This window comes from Lissotriton vulgaris, chromosome 11 (genome assembly GCF_964263255.1).
Source record: "Lissotriton vulgaris chromosome 11, aLisVul1.2, whole genome shotgun sequence".
Classification (NCBI taxonomy): Eukaryota; Metazoa; Chordata; class Amphibia; order Caudata; family Salamandridae; genus Lissotriton; species Lissotriton vulgaris.
This window is the reverse complement of record NC_141699.1, coordinates 120,623,648-120,646,920: the sequence shown is the minus strand read 5'-3', so window position 1 is coordinate 120,646,920 and position 23,273 is coordinate 120,623,648. Positions and strand designations below refer to the sequence as shown.

General features: G+C 44.1%; 9 non-coding genes across 9 annotated transcripts; all 9 read left to right on the top strand.

Moving 5' to 3' along the window:
* Nucleotides 1-5,577: 5,577 nt before the first annotated feature.
* Nucleotides 5,578-5,717, top strand: LOC147679215 (U4 spliceosomal RNA). Its single transcript, XR_015301710.1, has one exon. It is a non-coding gene; the product is annotated as a U4 spliceosomal RNA (small nuclear RNA).
* A 1,928-nt stretch (nt 5,718-7,645) lies between these two features.
* Nucleotides 7,646-7,785, top strand: LOC147679214 (U4 spliceosomal RNA). Its single transcript, XR_015301659.1, has one exon. It is a non-coding gene; the product is annotated as a U4 spliceosomal RNA (small nuclear RNA).
* Nucleotides 7,786-9,715: 1,930 nt separating this feature from the next.
* On the top strand, nt 9,716-9,855 carry LOC147679213 (U4 spliceosomal RNA). The gene has a single exon (XR_015301719.1). It is a non-coding gene; the product is annotated as a U4 spliceosomal RNA (small nuclear RNA).
* Nucleotides 9,856-11,785: 1,930 nt separating this feature from the next.
* LOC147679212 (U4 spliceosomal RNA) lies at nt 11,786-11,925 on the top strand. The gene has a single exon (XR_015301859.1). It is a non-coding gene; the product is annotated as a U4 spliceosomal RNA (small nuclear RNA).
* A 1,931-nt stretch (nt 11,926-13,856) lies between these two features.
* On the top strand, nt 13,857-13,996 carry LOC147679211 (U4 spliceosomal RNA). The gene has a single exon (XR_015301717.1). It is a non-coding gene; the product is annotated as a U4 spliceosomal RNA (small nuclear RNA).
* A 1,930-nt stretch (nt 13,997-15,926) lies between these two features.
* Nucleotides 15,927-16,066, top strand: LOC147679210 (U4 spliceosomal RNA). The gene has a single exon (XR_015301690.1). It is a non-coding gene; the product is annotated as a U4 spliceosomal RNA (small nuclear RNA).
* A 1,930-nt stretch (nt 16,067-17,996) lies between these two features.
* Nucleotides 17,997-18,136, top strand: LOC147679209 (U4 spliceosomal RNA). The gene has a single exon (XR_015301689.1). It is a non-coding gene; the product is annotated as a U4 spliceosomal RNA (small nuclear RNA).
* Nucleotides 18,137-20,067: 1,931 nt separating this feature from the next.
* LOC147679208 (U4 spliceosomal RNA) lies at nt 20,068-20,207 on the top strand. The gene has a single exon (XR_015301658.1). It is a non-coding gene; the product is annotated as a U4 spliceosomal RNA (small nuclear RNA).
* A 1,922-nt stretch (nt 20,208-22,129) lies between these two features.
* Nucleotides 22,130-22,262, top strand: LOC147679207 (U4 spliceosomal RNA). Its single transcript, XR_015301880.1, has one exon. It is a non-coding gene; the product is annotated as a U4 spliceosomal RNA (small nuclear RNA).
* Nucleotides 22,263-23,273: the final 1,011 nt, after the last annotated feature.

The following is a 23,273-nucleotide window of genomic DNA, read 5'->3' as shown; positions in this document are numbered from 1 at the left end:
CACCCTATTCCAAGGGCAGATGAGCTCATTGACAAGTTGGCTTCTGCCAAATACTTGAGCACATTTGACTTAACAACTGGCTACTGGCAAATCAGGTTAGCTGAGGAGTCTAAAGCCAAGACAGCATTTTCTACCCCTAGTGGGCATTATCAGTTTGTGGTGATGCCCTTTGGTTTGAAAAATGCACCTGCCACCTTCCAAAGGTTGGTGAACCAAGTCCTCACTGGGTTGGATGACTTTTGTGCAGCTTATCTGGACGATATTGCTGTCTTTAGCTCCACCTGGGAGGATCACCTGATCCACCTGAAGGAAGTGCTTGAGGCTCTGCAGAAGGCAGGCCTCACTATCAAGGCAACAAAGTGCCAGATAGGGCAGAGCAAGGTTGTATACCTGGGCCACCTTGTAGGTGGAGGCCAAGTTCAACCACTGGAGAGTAAGATCCAGACCATCAAGGACTGGTCCCCTCCAACTACCCAGACTCAGGTCAGAGCTTTCTTGGGCCTGACTGGGTACTACAGGAAGTTTGTTAAGAACTATGGGTCCATTGTGACTCCTCTTAATGATCTGACATCCAAGAAGATGCCCAAAAAGGTTCAGTGGACAGAAATCTGTCAAAAGGCATTTGATGACCTGAAGAAGGCCATGTGCTCTGCACCTATCCTGAAGAGTCCTGACTACTCAAGAGAGTTCATTGTCCAAACAGATGCTTCTGAGTTGGGAGTGGGAGCAGTGCTTTCACAGCTTAATGTAGATGGCCAGGACCAGCCCATTGCTTTCATTAGCAGAAGGCTGACCCCCAGAGAGAAACGTTGGTCAGCTATAGAGAGGGAGGCCTTTGCTGTGGTGTGGGCCCTGAAGAAGTTGAGACCATACTTATTTGGCACTCACTTCAAGATTCAGACCGACCATAAGCCCCTCCTATGGCTTAATCAGATGAAGGGTGAAAACCCCAAACTACTCAGGTGGTCCATTTCCCTACAGGGGATGGACTTTACAGTGGAGCACCGCCCAGGGACTGACCATGGCAACGCAGATGGTCTCTCCAGGTACTTCCACTTAGAACATGAAGACACAACTGGTCAAGGTTAGTCTAATGTCCCTGCGTTTGGGGGGGGGTTATGTAGGAGAGTAGGGTCTGCTATCCTATGGTCACCCCAAATTTTTGCTTTTTGCTTCACTGGTTTCTGACTTAATGTGGCTGTGGGCCTGCTAATCAGACCCACAGCCTGCTGTTCTCTCTCTAAATTACTGCCAATGCACTTTAGGTGCATTACGAATTGGAACTGGTTCACCTTATGAGCCCCTGTATAAGTGCACCCTAGGTGCCCAGGGCATAGGTGTATCCACGGCCTACCAGGGGCTGCAGCATATATTATGCCACCCCTGGCCTGGCCTCCATATTTGACACAACTGGCTGATCACTCAGCTGGGGTAAGTCGGTGTAACCACCTCTTACTTAGGTACAGTATGTCTGTGCCTAACCCTAAACTGGACACATATGTTCCTATCAGCCACTCCTATGGAAGGCCTCATCAATCCTGGAGGCAGAGTGCTTGGAAATATGTGAGATGGTGCTCTAGCATGAGCTGAGCCTGTCTGCAGCTGTCGGGAACAACTCCCTAAGCTGTTCCGGGATATTGCCATACCATATACTCTTAAGTGCATTATAATCCTCGCGGTTAAATGCTATCTTTGGTTTGGCTTTATCAAAACATGTCGAGTAAGGTGTCATACGAATTGGAATACTATCCCCTCGCCAATTCTGGCGACGGGGATAGCATTCCACCCTTCTAGAGGGACACGACATGTGTGTAGCCTTAACCCCGGTTAAAGTTAAACAGAGCCTCAGCTTCACAAAATGGACGCTGCCACCACAGACACAAGTCTGGCCTCCTGCTGCTGACCGAAACTCGGCAGATGGTGGCCTGGACAAAGGGTTTCCTGCCTTGGGAGGTGCGAGCACCACCCCAGACAGGATTTTGTGTATTGGGTAGGACAGGGCTGAATAGAATCAGACATGCCCGGGGCACACAAGGTGTCCCCGTGCATAGGCCAGCCCAAACCGGTTCTGGGGCCTTCCAGCCCCAGTCCTGGCGCGGAGCTGGACAAAGGAAAGGGGGTGTAACCGCCCCCCTTCCTGGTTCCTCCCAGAGGAGGGACCTAGTAGGTGATCCACCCCCTAGATTGGAATAAGAGGGGGAGCAGTGCCATTGCACAGCAGATCATCCCGAAATCAACTTAAAACTAAGAAGAAGACTGGACTTCGACATTCTGCTGCACAGAAGACTGAAGAAGAATCTCCCTTGTGGCCAAGGAGTGACCACCCTGTGAACACAGGTACCAACCAGCAACTCGACGTCTGCTTTGCCGCCGCCTCCCGCCGGAGCCCGAGCCCAGAGCCCGACAAGAACCAGATTCCCAGACCTCTCAGAGCCCGATCCACAGTCCCTGCAAAGAAGGGACCCGTGGAGGCACCGAGTGACGTGGGACCGGACCTCTTGAAAGACACCCGAAAAGCTGACTGCGCAGCTTCTGAGGCATCCTCGACGTTGTGCTTTGGGGATTGAGAACCCCCACCACCGAGCAGCCCTTGCACCGAAGATCAGCCCCCCAGCATCTCCACGATCTGCGTGGGGCCCTTTTGCACTGTGCCACTCGACGCGCCATCCCGGCCACTAGCCACGCGGCCAGCGGCCATCTTGGCGACGAACCCGAAGATTTAAACAGCAGGTCTGGTTGCTCCAGACCTACCCAAGCTCCTGTAAAAAGGAGCACCCGCTCTGACCTTGCTGGTCCGAGTGAACAGCATCTTTCAACTTCTGCGTGGCTTGCATTTGCCAAGGCCTGTTTGCTCCGATCAGGTCGCCGACACCGCCAACAGCGAGAAGCCTACGTGGGACAGCTCGTGACCGACTCCTGGACGTCCTCGACCCCGGGTATCCACGTGGCTGCGGAAAGAAGCTACCCGACAACGCCTGTTTGCACCCGACATCACCTGGTTCCACTCTGGTTCCACGGCAGTCACTGGCTAGTGACTTTGAACACTGTCCCCTCTGCTTTCAGGTCTTCAACTCTTCAGATCCACCCTTGGATCCACCGGAACTCTTCTCATCGAGCCGCCTGCAGCCTCTTCAGCTCCAAGCACCATCGACCAGCGTGACGAAACCCGACACATCTTCGACCCTGTGCACCCGCTTCCTGTGGGTGAGGTAACTCAGCTCCGCCGGTGCTCCTGCACTGGTACACATCCCAAGGGCCTGTGTTTTAAGTTTCAGCTCCGTAGGTCACTCGGAAGGTTCCTAACTTTCTAACTTTGTGCTTTTTACGCACCATAGACTTTGTATTGTAAAGTGCGTGCACTTTGAACACTGCACCCGAGTCCCGTGGGCCTTTCCCGACTTAGTTAACTCCAGTCTCGAATAGCTCCAGCGATTCCCAAGGCCCTAGGCCTCCTCACTTTCCTCCTGGTATCTCTTATACCACTTATTTAGTATATGGTTTAGGTGGCCCCTAGGGCTCATCCATATTGTGCAACTTTTGTGTATTTTAAACTGTCTTGTGATTTAACGCTTGTGCTTCTGTGCTCATAAAGAGTCCAGGGGATTTTAATAGTTAATAAATCAATATATATTTTCAATATATATCTGTGTGGTGTCCCTTTCATTTGGTATTCAAGGGGGTTGTGTATGGTATAACAGCTGGCTTCACATGCCTTTCAGAGTTTAGCCTAAGACTGCTTTGTCCACGTTACCACTAGGATAACTGGTCTACAAGGTTGAATTACAACCATCATCATAAGGGTTGCTTGGCATGGTACAAAGTGATCACTAGAATTAGTGAGCATTATATACCAGGCCAACTTCTCACACCTTCTATCCCCGGATTCGCTCGGGTAGTTGATGGCCAGAGTACGGGCTTTGTTTCCGCTCTCTGAGTTGACTCGCAGTCCGTTGCAGAGCTGGGCTCTTACGAGGTCTCATCTCCCATTCAAATGTACACAAACCACCTAGAAAGTTTATTTCTGGGAGCAAAGGCGTTTGTTATCAGTAGGAAAATGCGGAGAGGGTTCATACAGATTGTATGGAGTGCTTGAAACAGAACAAGAACTGACAAAGCTGTTGTTTTTGTCATTTAACATTATGTAAAGTGTATTTTTAATGCTCTTTTTGTCACTGAGTAATTGATGTTACCCAGCTGTATGACAGGGGCGTAGCTTCCATTGTTGCAGCAGGTGCAGTGGCACTGGCGCCCACAGACCTGCGGGACCCACTGAACCCCGATTATTGCGGTATTTTATATTTCAAACATGAATAAGGGGTCCTATTTCCTTCCTTGCGCTAGGGGCCATTTTTTCACCTGAGAGCCATGAAAGGCTGCGTGGATCCTCCCTGATTTGAATCGGTGACAATGAGGTCACGCAAAGAGCTCTTGCGTGGCTGCATCAGCCCAACTGGGCTACATGATCCGGGAAAATTTGTATGCTGCATGCCGACGGAGACACACAACGTACACACAGCCATTTACAGGGCACATATAAAAATCTGTATTGTGGCGCAGCTGCGGCGTAAATGTTGCGGCCCTTTTACAATGTGACGCATCTAGGGAGATGCGTCACATTATAAAGCCCTGCATCACATTCTACCTGCGTCAGGCATAATGTATGCAGGGTGGGCGTTTCCACGAAAAAAAGCCTTGTAGAACTCACGCACTGAAATCTACAAGATTTCACTGCGTCACTTTACGCCTTCACTGCGGCAAAATCCCTACGCCTGCACAGACCAAGCGCTTGGAATGACTCATGGCTTTTTGCTTCACTTTCATGATCAACTTCAGCAATGCGTCACTTTTGTGCCAACACATGTGTCAGAATTTTGGATGCATCTGTTAATCCTTGCACCATGGAGCACTGTATTGTAAATACAGCACATCCATAGTGGCACAAGGACATTCAGCACTGACGCAAGGAAAAGTATGCATCTATGCAGATGCGTCAGATCCTTGTGAATCTTCCCCTAGAATGTTTTGAAAACCAGGAAACCAGTATATTGTACCCCCTAAAGCTAAAAATGAAATGCAGCAAATGCAACTATATAGTGCAATGAAATGGCAGACTTGCAGTATGGAAAATGGAAAAATGTAGCTATGATTTATTTTCCTTTAAATTATTGCTGTTCCTCCTCTAGTATACATTTGAAGACAGTGGGCCCTATGAGGATGCTATTATGAATTTGTGCTTCTTATATTTTCCACAACCCATGGCTAGCAGCCTAGATCTCATCTTTGTGTGAAGGGATATCTGTCTGAGCATCAAATCCATAACTAGGGAGGGTGCTGCTTACCTGAAGAGCTATTTAGCATACAATTTCCCAGAATTCTCTGCGTGTGGCTAGCGACGGTTTGGGGCAGAGAGCTGATGGAAATTAGTAAAACAACGCCAACATATGTCTTACATTGCCTGTCAGAAGCAGTGGAGGTGTAGTTATGCATAAACAGATAAAATCTTTTGAAAAGGGTTCAAGTTCTTTGTAACATGAGGTACTAGGGCGAGTGGGCATGAAATTCACACTATAATTGGTTAGCTTTGCGCAGTGGAAGTATCGTAGCCAATGAGGTTTAACCGAGGCGCGATTATTGCTTATTGAAAACTTTACCCAATACCTCGTCATGGAGACTTGGAATATAGTTGAAATGACAATTTTTGACAGTCTCTTCGGAGACTGGAGAATATGTAATAAAAAAATAAGATAGTTTATTTTTCAATGCGATTTACTTGCATAATTGTTATCTGTGACAAGGAGAAAACTGTGACTTTATTTGGCTTCAGTTTACTCTTTACGTTCTTTTTGTTTTCTCAGCTTTTTAAATACGGCAGTAACTTAGGGATTTTTTCTCCTTGATCAGTTTTCATAATTCTTGTATTTCTTCCTCTTTGTTCTCACCTTCGATCCCCGGATTCGCTCGGGTAGTTGATGGCCAGAGTACGGGCTTTGTTTCCGCTCTCTGAGTTGACTCGCAGTCCGTTGCAGAGCTGGGCTCTTTTGAGGTCTCATCTCCCATTCAAATGTACACAAACCACCTAGAAAGTTTATTTGTGGGAGCAAAGGCGTTTGTTATCAGTAGGAAAATGCGGAGAGGGTTCATACAGATTGTATGGAGTGCTTGAAACAGAACAAGAACTGACAAAGCTGTTGTTTTTGTCATTTAACATTATGTAAAGTGTATTTTTAATGCTCTTTTTGTCACTGAGTAATTGATGTTACCCAGCTGTATGACAGGGGCGTAGCTTCAATTGTTGCAGCAGGTGCAGTGGCACTGGCGCCCACAGACCTGCGGGACCCACTGAACCCCGATTATTGCTGTATTTTATATTTCAAACATGAATAAGGGGTCCTATTTCCTTCCTTGCCCTAGGGCCATTTCTTTTCCTGAGAGCCATGAAAGGCTGCGTGGATCCTCCCTGATTTGCATCGGTGACAATGATGTCACGCAAAGAGCTCTTGCGTGGCTGCATCAGCCCAAGTGGGCTACATGATCCGGGAAAATTTGTATGCTGCATGCCGACGGAGACACACAACGTACACACAGCCATTTACAGGGCACATATAAAAATCTGTATTGTGGCGCAGCTGCGGCGTAAATGTTGCGGCCCTTTTACAATGTGACGCATCTAGGGAGATGTGTCACATTATAAAGCCCTGCATCACATTATACCTGCGTCAGGCATAATGTATGCAGGGTGGGCGTTTCCACGAAAAAAAGCCTTGTAGAAATCACGCACTGAAATCTACAAGATTTCACTGCATCACTTTACGCCTTCACTGCGGCAAAATCCCTACGCCTGCACAGACCAATCATTTGGAATGACTCATGGCTTTTTGCTTCACTTTCATGATCAACTTCAGCAATGCGTCACTTTTGTGCCAACACATTTGTCAGAATTTCTGATGCATCTGTTAATCCTTGCACCATGGAGCACTGTATTGTAAATACAGCACATCCATAGTGGCACAAGGACATTCAGCACTGACGCAAGGAAAAATATGCATCTATGCAGATGCGTCAGATCCTTGTGAATCTTCCCCTAGAATGTTTTGAAAACCAGGAAACCAGTATATTGTACCCCCTAAAGCTAAAAATGAAATGCAGCAAATGCAACTATGTAGTGCAATGAAATGGCAGACTTGCAGTATGGAAAATGGAAAAATGTAGCTATGATTTATTTTCCTTTAAATTATTGCTGTTCCTCCTCTAGTAAACATTTGAAGACAGTGGGCCCTATGAGGATGCTATTATGAATTTGTGCTTCTTATATTTTCCACAACCCATGGCTAGCAGCCTAGATCTCATCTTTGTGTGAAGGATATCTGTCTGAGCATCAAATCCATAACTAGGGAGGGTGCTGCTTACCTGAAGAGCTATTTAGCATACAATTTCCCAGAATTCTCTGCGTGTGGCTAGCGACGGTTTGGGGCAGAGAGCTGATGGAAATTAGTAAAACAACGCCAACATATGTCTTACATTGCCTGTCAGAAGCAGTGGAGGTGTAGTTATGCATAAATAGATAAAATCTTTTGAAAAGGGTTCATGTTCTTTGTAACATGAGGTACTAGGGCGAGTGGGCATGAAATTCACACTATAATTGGTTAGCTTTGCGCAGTGGCAGTATCGTAGCCAATGAGGTTTAACCGAGGCGCGATTATTGCTTATTGAAAACTTTACCCAATACCCCGTCATGGAGACTTGAAATATAGTTGAAATGACAATTTTTGACAGTCTCTTCGGAGACTGGAGAATATGTAATAAAAAAATAAGATAGTTTATTTTTCAATGCGATTTACTTGCATAATTGTTATCTGTGACAAGGAGAAAACTGTGACTTTATTTGGCTTCAGTTTACTCTTTACGTTCTTTTTGTTTTCTCAGCTTTTTAAATACGGCAGTAACTTAGGGATTTTTTCTCCTTGATCAGTTTTCATAATTCTTGTATTTCTTCCTCTTTGTTCTCACCTTCGATCCCCGGATTCGCTCGGGTAGTTGATGGCCAGAGTACGGGCTTTGTTTCCGCTCTCTGAGTTGACTCGCAGTCCGTTGCAGGGCTGGGCTCTTTCGAGGTCTCATCTCCCATTCAAATGTACACAAACCACCTAGAAAGTTTATTTCTGAGAGCAAAGGCGTTTGTTATCAGTAGGAAAATGCGGAGAGGGTTCATACAGATTGTATGGAGTGCTTGAAACAGAACAAGAACTGACAAAGCTGTTGTTTTTGTCATTTAACATTATGTAAAGTGTATTTTTTAATGCTCTTTGTGTCACTGAGTAATTGATGTTACCCAGCTGTATGACAGGGGCGTAGCTTCCATTGTTGCAGCAGGTGCAGTGGCACTGGCGCCCACAGACCTGTGGGACCCACTGAACCCCGATTATTGCGGTATTTTATATTTCAAACATGAATAAGGGGTCCTATTTCCTTCCTTGCCCTAGGGGCCATTTTTTCACCTGAGAGCCATGAAAGGCTGCGTGGATCCTCCCTGATTTGAATCGGTGACAATGAGGTCACGCAAAGAGCTCTTGCGTGGCTGCATCAGCCCAACTGGGCTACATGATCCGGGAAAATTTGTATGCTGCATGCCGACGGAGACACACAACGTACACACAGCCATTTACAGGGCACATATAAAAATCTGTATTGTGGCGCAGCTGCGGCGTAAATGTTGCGGCCCTTTTACAATGTGACGCATCTAGGGAGATGCGTCACATTATAAAGCCCTGCATCACATTATACCTGCGTCAGGCATAATGTATGCAGGGTGGGCGTTTCCACGAAAAAAGCCTTGTAGAACTCACGCACTGAAATCTACAAGATTTCACTGCGTCACTTTACGCCTTCACTGCGGCAAAATCCCTACGCCTGCACAGACCAAGCGTTTGGAATGACTCATGGCTTTTTGCTTCACTTTCATGATCAACTTCAGCAATGCGTCACTTTTGTGCCAACACATGTGTCAGAATTTTTGATGCATCTGTTAATCCTTGCACCATGGAGCACTGTATTGTAAATACAGCACATCCATAGTGGCACAAGGACATTCAGCACTGACGCAAGGAAAAGTATGCATCTATGCAGATGCGTCAGATCCTTGTGAATCTTCCCCTAGAATGTTTTGAAAACCAGGAAACCAGTATATTGTACCCCCTAAAGCTAAAAATGAAATGCAGCAAATGCAACTATGTAGTGCAATGAAATGGCAGACTTGCAGTATGGAAAATGGAAAAATGTAGCTATGATTTATTTTCCTTTAAATTATTGCATTTCCTCCTCTAGTAAACATTTGAAGACAGTGGGCCCTATGAGGATGCTATTATGAATTTGTGCTTCTTATATTTTCCACAACCCATGGCTAGCAGCCTAGATCTCATCTTTGTGTGAAGGGATATCTGTCTGATCATCAAATCCATACCTAGGGAGGGTGCTGCTTACCTGAAGAGCTATTTAGCATACAATTTCCCAGAATTCTCTGCGTGTGGCTAGCGACGGTTTGGGGCAGAGAGCTGATGGAAATTAGTAAAACAACGCCAACATATGTCTTACATTGCCTGTCAGAAGCAGTGGAGGTGTAGTTATGCATAAATAGATAAAATCTTTTGAAAAGGGTTCATGTTCTTTGTAACATGAGGTGCTAGGGCGAGTGGGCATGAAATTCACACTATAATTGGTTAGCTTTGCGCAGTGGCAGTATCGTAGCCAATGAGGTTTAACCGAGGCGTGATTATTGCTTATTGAAAACTTTACCCAATACCCCGTCATGGAGACTTGAAATATAGTTGAAATGACAATTTTTGACAGTCTCTTCGGAGACTGGAGAATATGTAATAAAAAAATAAGATAGTTTATTTTTCAATGCGATTTACTTGCATAATTGTTATCTGTGACAAGGAGAAAACTGTGACTTTATTTGGCTTCAGTTTACTCTTTACGTTCTTTTTGTTTTCTCAGCTTTTTAAATACGGCAGTAACTTAGGGATTTTTTCTCCTTGATCAGTTTTCATAATTCTTGTATTTCTTCCTCTTTGTTCTCACCTTCGATCCCCGGATTCGCTCGGGTAGTTGATGGCCAGAGTACGGGCTTTGTTTCCGCTCTCTGAGTTGACTCGCAGTCCGTTGCAGAGCTGGGCTCTTTCGAGGTCTCATCTCCCATTCAAATGTACACAAACCACCTAGAAAGTTTATTTCTGGGAGCAAAGGCGTTTGTTATCAGTAGGAAAATGCGGAGAGGGTTCATACAGATTGTATGGAGTGCTTGAAACAGAACAAGAACTGACAAAGCTGTTGTTTTTGTCATTTAACATTATGTAAAGTGTATTTTTAATGCTCTTTTTGTCACTGAGTAATTGATGTTACCCAGCTGTATGACAGGGGCGTAGCTTCCATTGTTGCAGCAGGTGCAGTGGCACTGGCGCCCACAGACCTGCGGGACCCACTGAACCCCGATTATTGCGGTATTTTATATTTCAAACATGAATAAGGGGTCCTATTTCCTTCCTTGCCCTAGGGGCCATTTTTTCACCTGAGAGCCATGAAAGGCTGCGTGGATCCTCCCTGATTTGAATCGGTGACAATGAGGTCACGCAAAGAGCTCTTGCGTGGCTGCATCAGCCCAACTGGGCTACATGATCCGGGAAAATTTGTATGCTGCATGCCGACGGAGACACACAACGTACACACAGCCATTTACAGGGCACATATAAAAATCTGTATTGTGGCGCAGCTGCGGCGTAAATGTTGCGGCCCTTTTACAATGTGACGCATCTAGGGAGATGCGTCACATTATAAAGCCCTGCATCACATTATACCTGCGTCAGGCATAATGTATGCAGGGTGGGCGTTTCCACGAAAAAAAGCCTTGTAGAACTCACGCACTGAAATCTACAAGATTTCACTGCGTCACTTTACGCCTTCACTGCTGCAAAATCCCTACGCCTGCACAGACCAAGCGTTTGGAATGACTCATGGCTTTTTGCTTCACTTTCATGATCAACTTCAGCAATGAGTCACTTTTGTGCCAACACATGTGTCAGAATTTCTGATGCATCTGTTAATCCTTGCACCATGGAGCACTGTATTGTAAATACAGCACATCCATAGTGGCACAAGGACATTCAGCACTGACGCAAGGAAAAGTATGCATCTATGCAGATGCGTCAGATCCTTGTGAATCTTCCCCTAGAATGTTTTGAAAACCAGGAAACCAGTATATTGTACCCCCTAAAGCTAAAAATGAAATGCAGCAAATGCAACTATATAGTGCAATGAAATGGCAGACTTGCAGTATGGAAAATGGAAAAATGTAGCTATGATTTATTTTCCTTTAAATTATTGCTGTTCCTCCTCTAGTATACATTTGAAGACAGTGGGCCCTATGAGGATGCTATTATGAATTTGTGCTTCTTATATTTTCCACAACCCATGGCTAGCAGCCTAGATCTCATCTTTGTGTGAAGGGATATCTGTCTGAGCATCAAATCCATAACTAGGGAGGGTGCTGCTTACCTGAAGAGCTATTTAGCATACAATTTCCCAGAATTCTCTGCGTGTGGCTAGCGACGGTTTGGGGCAGAGAGCTGATGGAAATTAGTAAAACAACGCCAACATATGTCTTACATTGCCTGTCAGAAGCAGTGGAGGTGTAGTTAAGCATAAATAGATAAAATCTTTTGAAAAGGGTTCATGTTCTTTGTAACATGAGGTACTAGGGCGAGTGGGCATGAAATTCACACTATAATTGGTTAGCTTTGCGCAGTGGCAGTATCGTAGCCAATGAGGTTTAATCGAGGCGCGATTATTGTATATTGAAAACTTTACCCAATACCCCGTCATGGAGACTTGAAATATAGTTGAAATGACAATTTTTGACAGTCTCTTCGGAGACTGGAGAATATGTAATAAAATAATAAGATAGTTTATTTTTCAATGCGATTTACTTGCATAATTGTTATCTGTGACAAGGAGAAAACTGTGACTTTATTTGGCTTCAGTTTACTCTTTACGTTCTTTTTGTTTTCTCAGCTTTTTAAATACGGCAGTAACTTAGGGATTATTTCTCCTTGATCAGTTTTCATAATTCTTGTATTTCTTCCTCTTTGTTCTCACCTTCGATCCCCGGATTCGCTCGGGTAGTTGATGGCCAGAGTACGGGCTTTGTTTCCGCTCTCTGAGTTGACTCGCAGTCCGTTGCAGGGCTGGGCTCTTTCGAGGTCTCATCTCCCATTCAAATGTACACAAACCACCTAGAAAGTTTATTTCTGAGAGCAAAGGCGTTTGTTATCAGTAGGAAAATGCGGAGAGGGTTCATACAGATTGTATGGAGTGCTTGAAACAGAACAAGAACTGACAAAGCTGTTGTTTTTGTCATTTAACATTATGTAAAGTGTATTTTTTAATGCTCTTTGTGTCACTGAGTAATTGATGTTACCCAGCTGTATGGCAGGGGCGTAGCTTCCATTGTTGCAGCAGGTGCAGTGGCACTGGCGCCCACAGACCTGTGGGACCCACTGAACCCCGATTATTGCGGTATTTTATATTTCAAACATGAATAAGGGGTCCTATTTCCTTCATTGCCCTAGGGCCCATTTTTTCACCTGAGAGCCATGAAAGGCTGCCTGGATCCTCCCTGATTTGAATCGGTGACAATGAGGTCACGCAAAGAGCTCTTGCGTGGCTGCATCTGCCCAACTGGGCTACATGATCCGGGAAAATTTGTATGCTGCATGCCGACGGAGACACACAACGTACACACAGCCATTTACAGGGCACATATAAAAATCTGTATTGTGGCGCAGCTGCGGCGTAAATGTTGCGGCCCTTTTACAATGTGACGCATCTAGGGAGATGCGTCACATTATAAAGCCCTGCATCACATTATACCTGCGTCAGGCATAATGTATGCAGGGTGGGCGTTTCCACGAAAAAAAGCCTTGTAGAACTCACGCACTGAAATCTACAAGATTTCACTGCGTCACTTTACGCCTTCACTGCGGCAAAATCCCTACGCCTGCACAGACCAAGCGTTTGGAATGACTCATGGCTTTTTGCTTCACTTTCATGATCAACTTCAGCAATGCGTCACTTTTGTGCCAACACATGTGTCAGAATTTCTGATGCATCTGTTAATCCTTGCACCATGGAGCACTGTATTGTAAATACAGCACATCCATAGTGGCACAAGGACATTCAGCACTGACGCAAGGAAAAATATGCAGCTATGCAGATGCGTCAGATCCTTGTGAATCTTCCCCTAGAATGTTTTGAAAACCAGGAAACCAGTATATTGTACCCCCTAAAGCTAAAAATGAAATGCAGCAAATGCAACTATGTAGTGCAATGAAATGGCAGACTTGCAGTATGGAAAATGGAAAAATGTAGCTATGATTTATTTTCCTTTAAATTATTGCTGTTCCTCCTCTAGTATACATTTGAAGACAGTGGGCCCTATGAGGATGCTATTATGAATTTGTGCTTCTTATATTTTCCACAACCCATGGCTAGCAGCCTAGATCTCATCTTTGTGTGAAGGGATATCTGTCTGAGCATCAAATCCATACCTAGGGAGGGTGCTGCTTACCTGAAGAGCTATTTAGCATACAATTTCCCAGAATTCTCTGCGTGTGGCTAGCGACGGTTTGGGGCAGAGAGCTGATGGAAATTAGTAAAACAACGCCAACATATGTCTTACATTGCCTGTCAGAAGCAGTGGAGGTGTAGTTATGCATAAATAGATACAATCTTTTGAAAAGGGTTCATGTTCTTTGTAACATGAGGTACTAGGGCGAGTGGGCATGAAATTCACACTATAATTGGTTAGCTTTGCGCAGTGGCAGTATCGTAGCCAATGAGGTTTAACCGAGGCGTGATTATTGCTTATTGAAAACTTTACCCAATACCCCGTCATGGAGACTTGAAATATAGTTGAAATGACAATTTTTGACAGTCTCTTCGGAGACTGGAGAATATGTAATAAAAAAATAAGATAGTTTATTTTTCAATGCGATTTACTTGCATAATTGTTATCTGTGACAAGGAGAAAACTGTGACTTTATTTGGCTTCAGTTTACTCTTTACGTTCTTTTTGTTTTCTCAGCTTTTTAAATATGGCAGTAACTTAGGGATTTTTTCTCCTTGATCAGTTTTCATAATTCTTGTATTTCTTCCTCTTTGTTCTCACCTTCGATCCCCGGATTCGCTCGGGTAGTTGATGGCCAGAGTACGGGCTTTGTTTCCGCTCTCTGAGTTGACTCGCAGTCCGTTGCAGAGCTGGGCTCTTTCGAGGTCTCATCTCCCATTCAAATGTACACAAACCACCTAGAAAGTTTATTTCTGGGAGCAAAGGCGTTTGTTATCAGTAGGAAAATGCGGAGAGGGTTCATACAGATTGTATGGAGTGCTTGAAACAGAACAAGAACTGACAAAGCTGTTGTTTTTGTCATTTAACATTATGTAAAGTGTATTTTTAATGCTCTTTTTGTCACTGAGTAATTGTTGTTACCCAGCTGTATGACAGGGGCGTAGCTTCCATTGTTGCAGCAGGTGCAGTGGCACTGGCGCCCACAGACCTGCGGGACCCACTGAACCCCGATTATTGTGGTATTTTATATTTCAAACATGAATAAGGGGTCCTATTTCCTTCCTTGCCCTAGGGCCCATTTTTTCACCTGAGAGCCATGAAAGGCTGCGTGGATCCTCCCTGATTTGAATCGGTGACAATGAGGTCACGCAAAGAGCTCTTGCGTGGCTGCATCAGCCCAACTGGGCTACATGATCCGGGAAAATTTGTATGCTGCATGCCGACGGAGACACACAACGTACACACAGCCATTTACAGGGCACATATAAAAATCTGTATTGTGGCGCAGCTGCGGCGTAAATGTTGCGGCCCTTTTACAATGTGACGCATCTAGGGAGATGCGTCACATTATAAAGCCCTGCATCACATTATACCTGCGTCAGGCATAATGTATGCAGGGTGGGCGTTTCCACGAAAAAAAGCCTTGTAGAACTCACGCACTGAAATCTACAAGATTTCATTGCGTCACTTTACGCCTTCACTGCGGCAAAATCCCTACGCCTGCACAGACCAAGCGTTTGGAATGACTCATGGCTTTTTGCTTCACTTTCATGATCAACTTCAGCAATGCGTCACTTTTGTGCCAACACATGTGTCAGAATTTTGGATGCATCTGTTAATCCTTGCACCATGGAGCACTGTATTGTAAATACAGCACATCCATAGTGGCACAAGGACATTCAGCACTGACGCAAGGAAAAGTATGCATCTATGCAGATGCGTCAGATCCTTGTGAATCTTCCCCTAGAATGTTTTGAAAACCAGGAAACCAGTATATTGTACCCCCTAAAGCTAAAAATGAAATGCAGCAAATGCAACTATATAGTGCAATGAAATGGCAGACTTGCAGTATGGAAAATGGAAAAATGTAGCTATGATTTATTTTCCTTTAAATTATTGCTGTTCCTCCTCTAGTATACATTTGAAGACAGTGGGCCCTATGAGGATGCTATTATGAATTTGTGCTTCTTATATTTTCCACAACCCATGGCTAGCAGCCTAGATCTCATCTTTGTGTGAAGGGATATCTGTCTGAGCATCAAATCCATAACTAGGGAGGGTGCTGCTTACCTGAAGAGCTATTTAGCATACAATTTCCCAGAATTCTCTGCGTGTGGCTAGCGACGGTTTGGGGCAGAGAGCTGATGGAAATTAGTAAAACAACGCCAACATATGTCTTACATTGCCTGTCAGAAGCAGTGGAGGTGTAGTTATGCATAAACAGATAAAATCTTTTGAAAAGGGTTCAAGTTCTTTGTAACATGAGGTACTAGGGCGAGTGGGCATGAAATTCACACTATAATTGGTTAGCTTTGCGCAGTGGCAGTATCGTAGCCAATGAGGTTTAACCGAGGCGCGATTATTGCTTATTGAAAACTTTACCCAATACCTCGTCATGGAGACTTGAAATATAGTTGAAATGACAATTTTTGACAGTCTCTTCGGAGACTGGAGAATATGTAATAAAAAAATAAGATAGTTTATTTTTCAATGCGATTTACTTGCATAATTGTTATCTGTGACAAGGAGAAAACTGTGACTTTATTTGGCTTCAGTTTACTCTTTACGTTCTTTTTGTTTTCTCAGCTTTTTAAATACGGCAGTAACTTAGGGATTTTTTCTCCTTGATCAGTTTTCATAATTCTTGTATTTCTTCCTCTTTGTTCTCACCTTCGATCCCCGGATTCGCTCGGGTAGTTGATGGCCAGAGTACGGGCTTTGTTTCCGCTCTCTGAGTTGACTCGCAGTCCGTTGCAGAGCTGGGCTCTTTTGAGGTCTCATCTCCCATTCAAATGTACACAAACCACCTAGAAAGTTTATTTGTGGGAGCAAAGGCGTTTGTTATCAGTAGGAAAATGCGGAGAGGGTTCATACAGATTGTATGGAGTGCTTGAAACAGAACAAGAACTGACAAAGCTGTTGTTTTTGTCATTTAACATTATGTAAAGTGTATTTTTAATGCTCTTTTTGTCACTGAGTAATTGTTGTTACCCAGCTGTATGACAGGGGCGTAGCTTCCATTGTTGCAGCAGGTGCAGTGGCACTGGCGCCCACAGACCTGCGGGACCCACTGAACCCCGATTATTGTGGTATTTTATATTTCAAACATGAATAAGGGGTCCTATTTCCTTCCTTGCCCTAGGGCCCATTTTTTCACCTGAGAGCCATGAAAGGCTGCGTGGATCCTCCCTGATTTGAATCGGTGACAATGAGGTCACGCAAAGAGCTCTTGCGTGGCTGCATCAGCCCAACTGGGCTACATGATCCGGGAAAATTTGTATGCTGCATGCCGACGGAGACACACAACGTACACACAGCCATTTACAGGGCACATATAAAAATCTGTATTGTGGCGCAGCTGCGGCGTAAATGTTGCGGCCCTTTTACAATGTGACGCATCTAGGGAGATGCGTCACATTATAAAGCCCTGCATCACATTATACCTGCGTCAGGCATAATGTATGCAGGGTGGGCGTTTCCACGAAAAAAAGCCTTGTAGAACTCACGCACTGAAATCTACAAGATTTCACTGCGTCACTTTACGCCTTCACTGCGGCAAAATCCCTACGCCTGCACAGACCAAGCGTTTGGAATGACTCATGGCTTTTTGCTTCACTTTCATGATCAACTTCAGCAATGCGTCACTTTTGTGCCAACACATGTGTCAGAATTTTGGATGCATCTGTTAATCCTTGCACCATGGAGCACTGTATTGTAAATACAGCACATCCATAGTGGCACAAGGACATTCAGCACTGACGCAAGGAAAAGTATGCATCTATGCAGATGCGTCAGATCCTTGTGAATCTTCCCCTAGAATGTTTTGAAAACCAGGAAACCAGTATATTGTACCCCCTAAAGCTAAAAATGAAATGCAGCAAATGCAACTATATAGTGCAATGAAATGGCAGACTTGCAGTATGGAAAATGGAAAAATGTAGCTATGATTTATTTTCCTTTAAATTATTGCTGTTCCTCCTCTAGTATACATTTGAAGACAGTGGGCCCTATGAGGATGCTATTATGAATTTGTGCTTCTTATATTTTCCACAACCCATGGCTAGCAGCCTAGATCTGATCTTTGTGTGAAGGGATATCTGTCTGAGCATCAAATCCATAACTAGGGAGGGTGCTGCTTACCTGAAGAGCTATTTAGCATACAATTTCCCAGAATTCTCTGCGTGTGGCTAGCGACGGTTTGGGGCAGAGAGCTGATGGAAATTAGTAAAACAACGCCAACATATGTCTTACATTGCCTGTCAGAAGCAGTGGAGGTGTAGTTATGCATAAACAGATAAAATCTTTTGAAAAGGGTTCAAGTTCTTTGTAACATGAGGTACTAGGGCGAGTGGGCATGAAATTCACACTATAATTGGTTAGCTTTGCGCAGTGGCAGTATCGTAGCCAATGAGGTTTAACCGAGGCGCGATTATTGCTTATTGAAAACTTTACCCAATACCTCGTCATGGAGACTTGAAATATAGTTGAAATGACAATTTTTGACAGTCTCTTCGGAGACTGGAGAATATGTAATAAAAAAAATAAGATAGTTTATTTTTCAATGCGATTTACTTGCATAATTGTTATCTGTGACAAGGAGAAAACTGTGACTTTATTTGGCTTCAGTTTACTCTTTACGTTCTTTTTGTTTTCTCAGCTTTTTAAATACGGCAGTAACTTAGGGATTTTTTCTCCTTGATCAGTTTTCATAATTCTTGTATTTCTTCCTCTTTGTTCTCACCTTCGATCCCCGGATTCGCTCGGGTAGTTGATGGCCAGAGTACGGGCTTTGTTTCCGCTCTCTGAGTTGACTCGCAGTCCGTTGCAGAGCTGGGCTCTTTTGAGGTCTCATCTCCCATTCAAATGTACACAAACCACCTAGAAAGTTTATTTGTGGGAGCAAAGGCGTTTGTTATCAGTAGGAAAATGCGGAGAGGGTTCATACAGATTGTATGGAGTGCTTGAAACAGAACAAGAACTGACAAAGCTGTTGTTTTTGTCATTTAACATTATGTAAAGTGTATTTTTAATGCTCTTTTTGTCACTGAGTAATTGATGTTACCCAGCTGTATGACAGGGGCGTAGCTTCCATTGTTGCAGCAGGTGCAGTGGCACTGGCGCCCACAGACCTGCGGGACCCACTGAACCCCGATTATTGCTGTATTTTATATTTCAAACATGAATAAGGGGTCCTATTTCCTTCCTTGCCCTAGGGCCCATTTTTTCACCTGAGAGCCATGAAAGGCTGCGTGGATCCTCCCTGATTTGAATCGGTGACAATGAGGTCACGCAAAGAGCTCTTGCGTGGCTGCATCAGCCCAACTGGGCTACATGATCCGGGAAAATTTGTATGCTGCATGCCGACGGAGACACACAACGTACACACAGCCATTTACAGGGCACATATAAAAATCTGTATTGTGGCGCAGCTGCGGCGTAAATGTTGCGGCCCTTTTACAATGTGACGCATCTAGGGAGATGCGTCACATTATAAAGCCCTGCATCACATTATACCTGCGTCAGGCATAATGTATGCAGGGTGGGCGTTTCCACGAAAAAAAGCCTTGTAGAAATCACGCACTGAAATCTACAAGATTTCACTGCGTCACTTTACGCCTTCACTGCGGCAAAATCCCTATGCCTGCACAGACCAAGCATTTGGAATGACTCATGGCTTTTTGCTTCACTTTCATGATCAACTTCAGCAATGCGTCACTTTTGTGCCAACACATGTGTCAGAATTTCTGATGCATCTGTTAATCCTTGCACCATGGAGCACTGTATTGTAAATACAGCACATCCATAGTGGCACAAGGACATTCAGCTCTGACGCAAGGAAAAATATGCATCTATGCAGATGCGTCAGATCCTTGTGAATCTTCCCCTAGAATGTTTTGAAAACCAGGAAACCAGTATATTGTACCCCCTTAAGCTAAAAATGAAATGCAGCAAATGCAACTATGTAGTGCAATGAAATGGCAGACTTGCAGTATGGAAAATGGAAAAATGTAGCTATGATTTATTTTCCTTTAAATTATTGCTGTTCCTCCTCTAGTAAACATTTGAAGACAGTGGGCCCTATGAGGATGCTATTATGAATTTGTGCTTCTTATATTTTCCACAATCCATGGCTAGCAGCCTAGATCTCATCTTTGTGTGAAGGGATATCTGTCTGAGCATCAAATCCATAACTAGGGAGGGTGCTGCTTACCTGAAGAGCTATTTAGCATACAATTTCCCAGAATTCTCTGCGTGTGGCTAGCGACGGTTTGGGGCAGAGAGCTGATGGAAATTAGTAAAACAACGCCAACATATGTCTTACATTGCCTTTCAGAAGCAGTGGAGGTGTAGTTATGCATAAATAGATAAAATCTTTTGAAAAGGGTTCATGTTCTTTGTAACATGAGGTACTAGGGCGAGTGGGCATGAAATTCACACTATAATTGGTTAGCTTTGCGCAGTGGCAGTATCGTAGCCAATGAGGTTTAACCGAGGCGCGATTATTGCTTATTGAAAACTTTACCCAATACCCCGTCATGGAGACTTGAAATATAGTTGAAATGACAATTTTTGACAGTCTCTTCGGAGACAGGAGAATATGTAATAGAAAAATAAGATAGTTTATTTTTCAATGCGATTTACTTGCATAATTGTTATCTGTGACAAGGAGAAAACTGTGACTTTATTTGGCTTCAGTTTACTCTTTACGTTCTTTTTGTTTTCTCAGCTTTTTAAATACGGCAGTAACTTAGGGATTTTTTCTCCTTGATCAGTTTTCATAATTCTTGTATTTCTTCCTCTTTGTTCTCACCTTCGATCCCCGGATTCGCTCGGGTAGTTGATGGCCAGAGTACGGGCTTTGTTTCCGCTCTCTGAGTTGACTCGCAGTCCGTTGCAGGGCTGGGCTCTTTCGAGGTCTCATCTCCCATTCAAATGTACACAAACCCCCTAGAAAGTTTATTTCTGAGAGCAAAGGCGTTTGTTATCAGTAGGAAAATGCGGAGAGGGTTCATACAGATTGTATGGAGTGCTTGAAACAGAACAAGAACTGACAAAGCTGTTGTTTTTGTCATTTAACATTATGTAAAGTGTATTTTTTAATGCTCTTTGTGTCACTGAGTAATTGATGTTACCCAGCTGTATGGCAGGGGCGTAGCTTCCATTGTTGCAGCAGGTGCAGTGGCACTGGCGCCCACAGACCTGTGGGACCCACTGAACCCCGATTATTGCGGTATTTTATATTTCAAACATGAATAAGGGGTCCTATTTCCTTCATTGCCCTAGGGCCCATTTTTTCACCTGAGAGCCATGAAAGGCTGCCTGGATCCTCCCTGATTTGAATCGGTGACAATGAGGTCACGCAAAGAGCTCTTGCGTGGCTGCATCTGCCCAACTGGGCTACATGATCCGGGAAAATTTGTATGCTGCATGCCGACGGAGACACACAACGTACACACAGCCATTTACAGGGCACATATAAAAATCTGTATTGTGGCGCAGCTGCGGCGTAAATGTTGCGGCCCTTTTACAATGTGACGCATCTAGGGAGATGCGTCACATTATAAAGCCCTGCATCACATTATACCTGCGTCAGGCATAATGTATGCAGGGTGGGCGTTTCCACGAAAAAAAGACTTGTAGAACTCACGCACTGAAATCTACAAGATTTCACTGCGTCACTTTACGCCTTCACTGCGGCAAAATCCCTACGCCTGCACAGACCAAGCGTTTGGAATGACTCATGGCTTTTTGCTTCACTTTCATGATCAACTTCAACAATGCGTCACTTTTGTGCCAACACATGTGTCAGAATTTCTGATGCATCTGTTAATCCTTGCACCATGGAGCACTGTATTGTAAATACAGCACATCCATAGTGGCACAAGGACATTCAGCACTGACGCAAGGAAAAATATGCATCTATGCAGATGCGTCAGATCCTTGTGAATCTTCCCCTAGAATGTTTTGAAAACCAGGAAACCAGTATATTGTACCCCCTAAAGCTAAAAATGAAATGCAGCAAATGCAACTATGTAGTGCAATGAAATGGCAGACTTGCAGTATGGAAAATGGAAAAATGTAGCTATGATTTATTTTCCTTTAAATTATTGCTGTTCCTCCTCTAGTAAACATTTGAAGACAGTGGGCCCTATGAGGATGCTATTATGAATTTGTGCTTCTTATATTTTCCACAACCCATGGCTAGCAGCATCTTTGTGTGAAGGGATATCTGTCTGAGCATCAAATCCATACCTAGGGAGGGTGCTGCTTACCTGAAGAGCTATTTAGCATACAATTTCCCAGAATTCTCTGCGTGTGGCTAGCGACGGTTTGGGGCAGAGAGCTGATGGAAATTAGTAAAACAACGCCAACATATGTCTTACATTGCCTGGCAGAAGCAGTGGAGGTGTAGTTATGCATAAATAGATAAAATCTTTTGAAAAGGGTTCATGTTCTTTGTAACATGAGGTACTAGGGCGAGTGGGCATGAAATTCACACTATAATTGGTTAGCTTTGCGCAGTGGCAGTATCGTAGCCAATGAGGTTTAACCGAGGCGTGATTATTGAAAACTTTACCCAATACCCCGTCATGGAGACTTGAAATATAGTTGAAATGACAATTTTTGACAGTCTCTTCGGAGACTGGAGAATATGTAATAAAAAAATAAGATAGTTTATTTTTCAATGCGATTTACTTGCATAATTGTTATCTGTGACAAGGAGAAAACTGTGATTTTATTTGGCTTCAGTTTACTCTTTACGTTCTTTTTGTTTTCTCAGCTTTTTAAATACGGCAGTAACTTAGGGATTTTTTCTCCTTGATCAGTTTTCATAATTCTTGTATTTCTTCCTCTTTGTTCTCACCTTCGATCCCCGGATTCGCTCGGGTAGTTGATGGCCAGAGTACGGGCTTTGTTTCCGCTCTCTGAGTTGACTCGCAGTCCGTTGCAGAGCTGGGCTCTTTCGAGGTCTCATCTCCCATTCAAATGTACACAAACCACCTAGAAAGTTTATTTCTGGGAGCAAAGGCGTTTGTTATCAGTAGGAAAATGCAGAGAGGGTTCATACAGATTGTATGGAGTGCTTGAAACAGAACAAGAACTGACAAAGCTGTTGTTTTTGTCATTTAACATTATGTAAAGTGTATTTTTAATGCTCTTTTTGTCACTGAGTAATTGTTGTTACCCAGCTGTATGACAGGGGCGTAGCTTCCATTGTTGCAGCAGGTGCAGTGGCACTGGCGCCCACAGACCTGCGGGACCCACTGAACCCCGATTATTGCGGTATTTTATATTTCAAACATGAATAAGGGGTCCTATTTCCTTCCTTGCCCTAGGGCCCATTTTTTCACCTGAGAGCCATGAAAGGCTGCGTGGATCCTCCCTGATTTGAATCGGTGACAATGAGGTCACGCAAAGAGCTCTTGCGTGGCTGCATCAGCCCAACTGGGCTACATGATCCGGGAAAATTTGTATGCTGCATGCCGACGGAGACACACAACGTACACACAGCCATTTACAGGGCACATATAAAAATCTGTATTGTGGCGCAGCTGCGGCGTAAATGTTGCGGCCCTTTTACAATGTGACGCATCTAGGGAGATGCGTCACATTATAAAGCCCTGCATCACATTATACCTGCGTCAGGCATAAT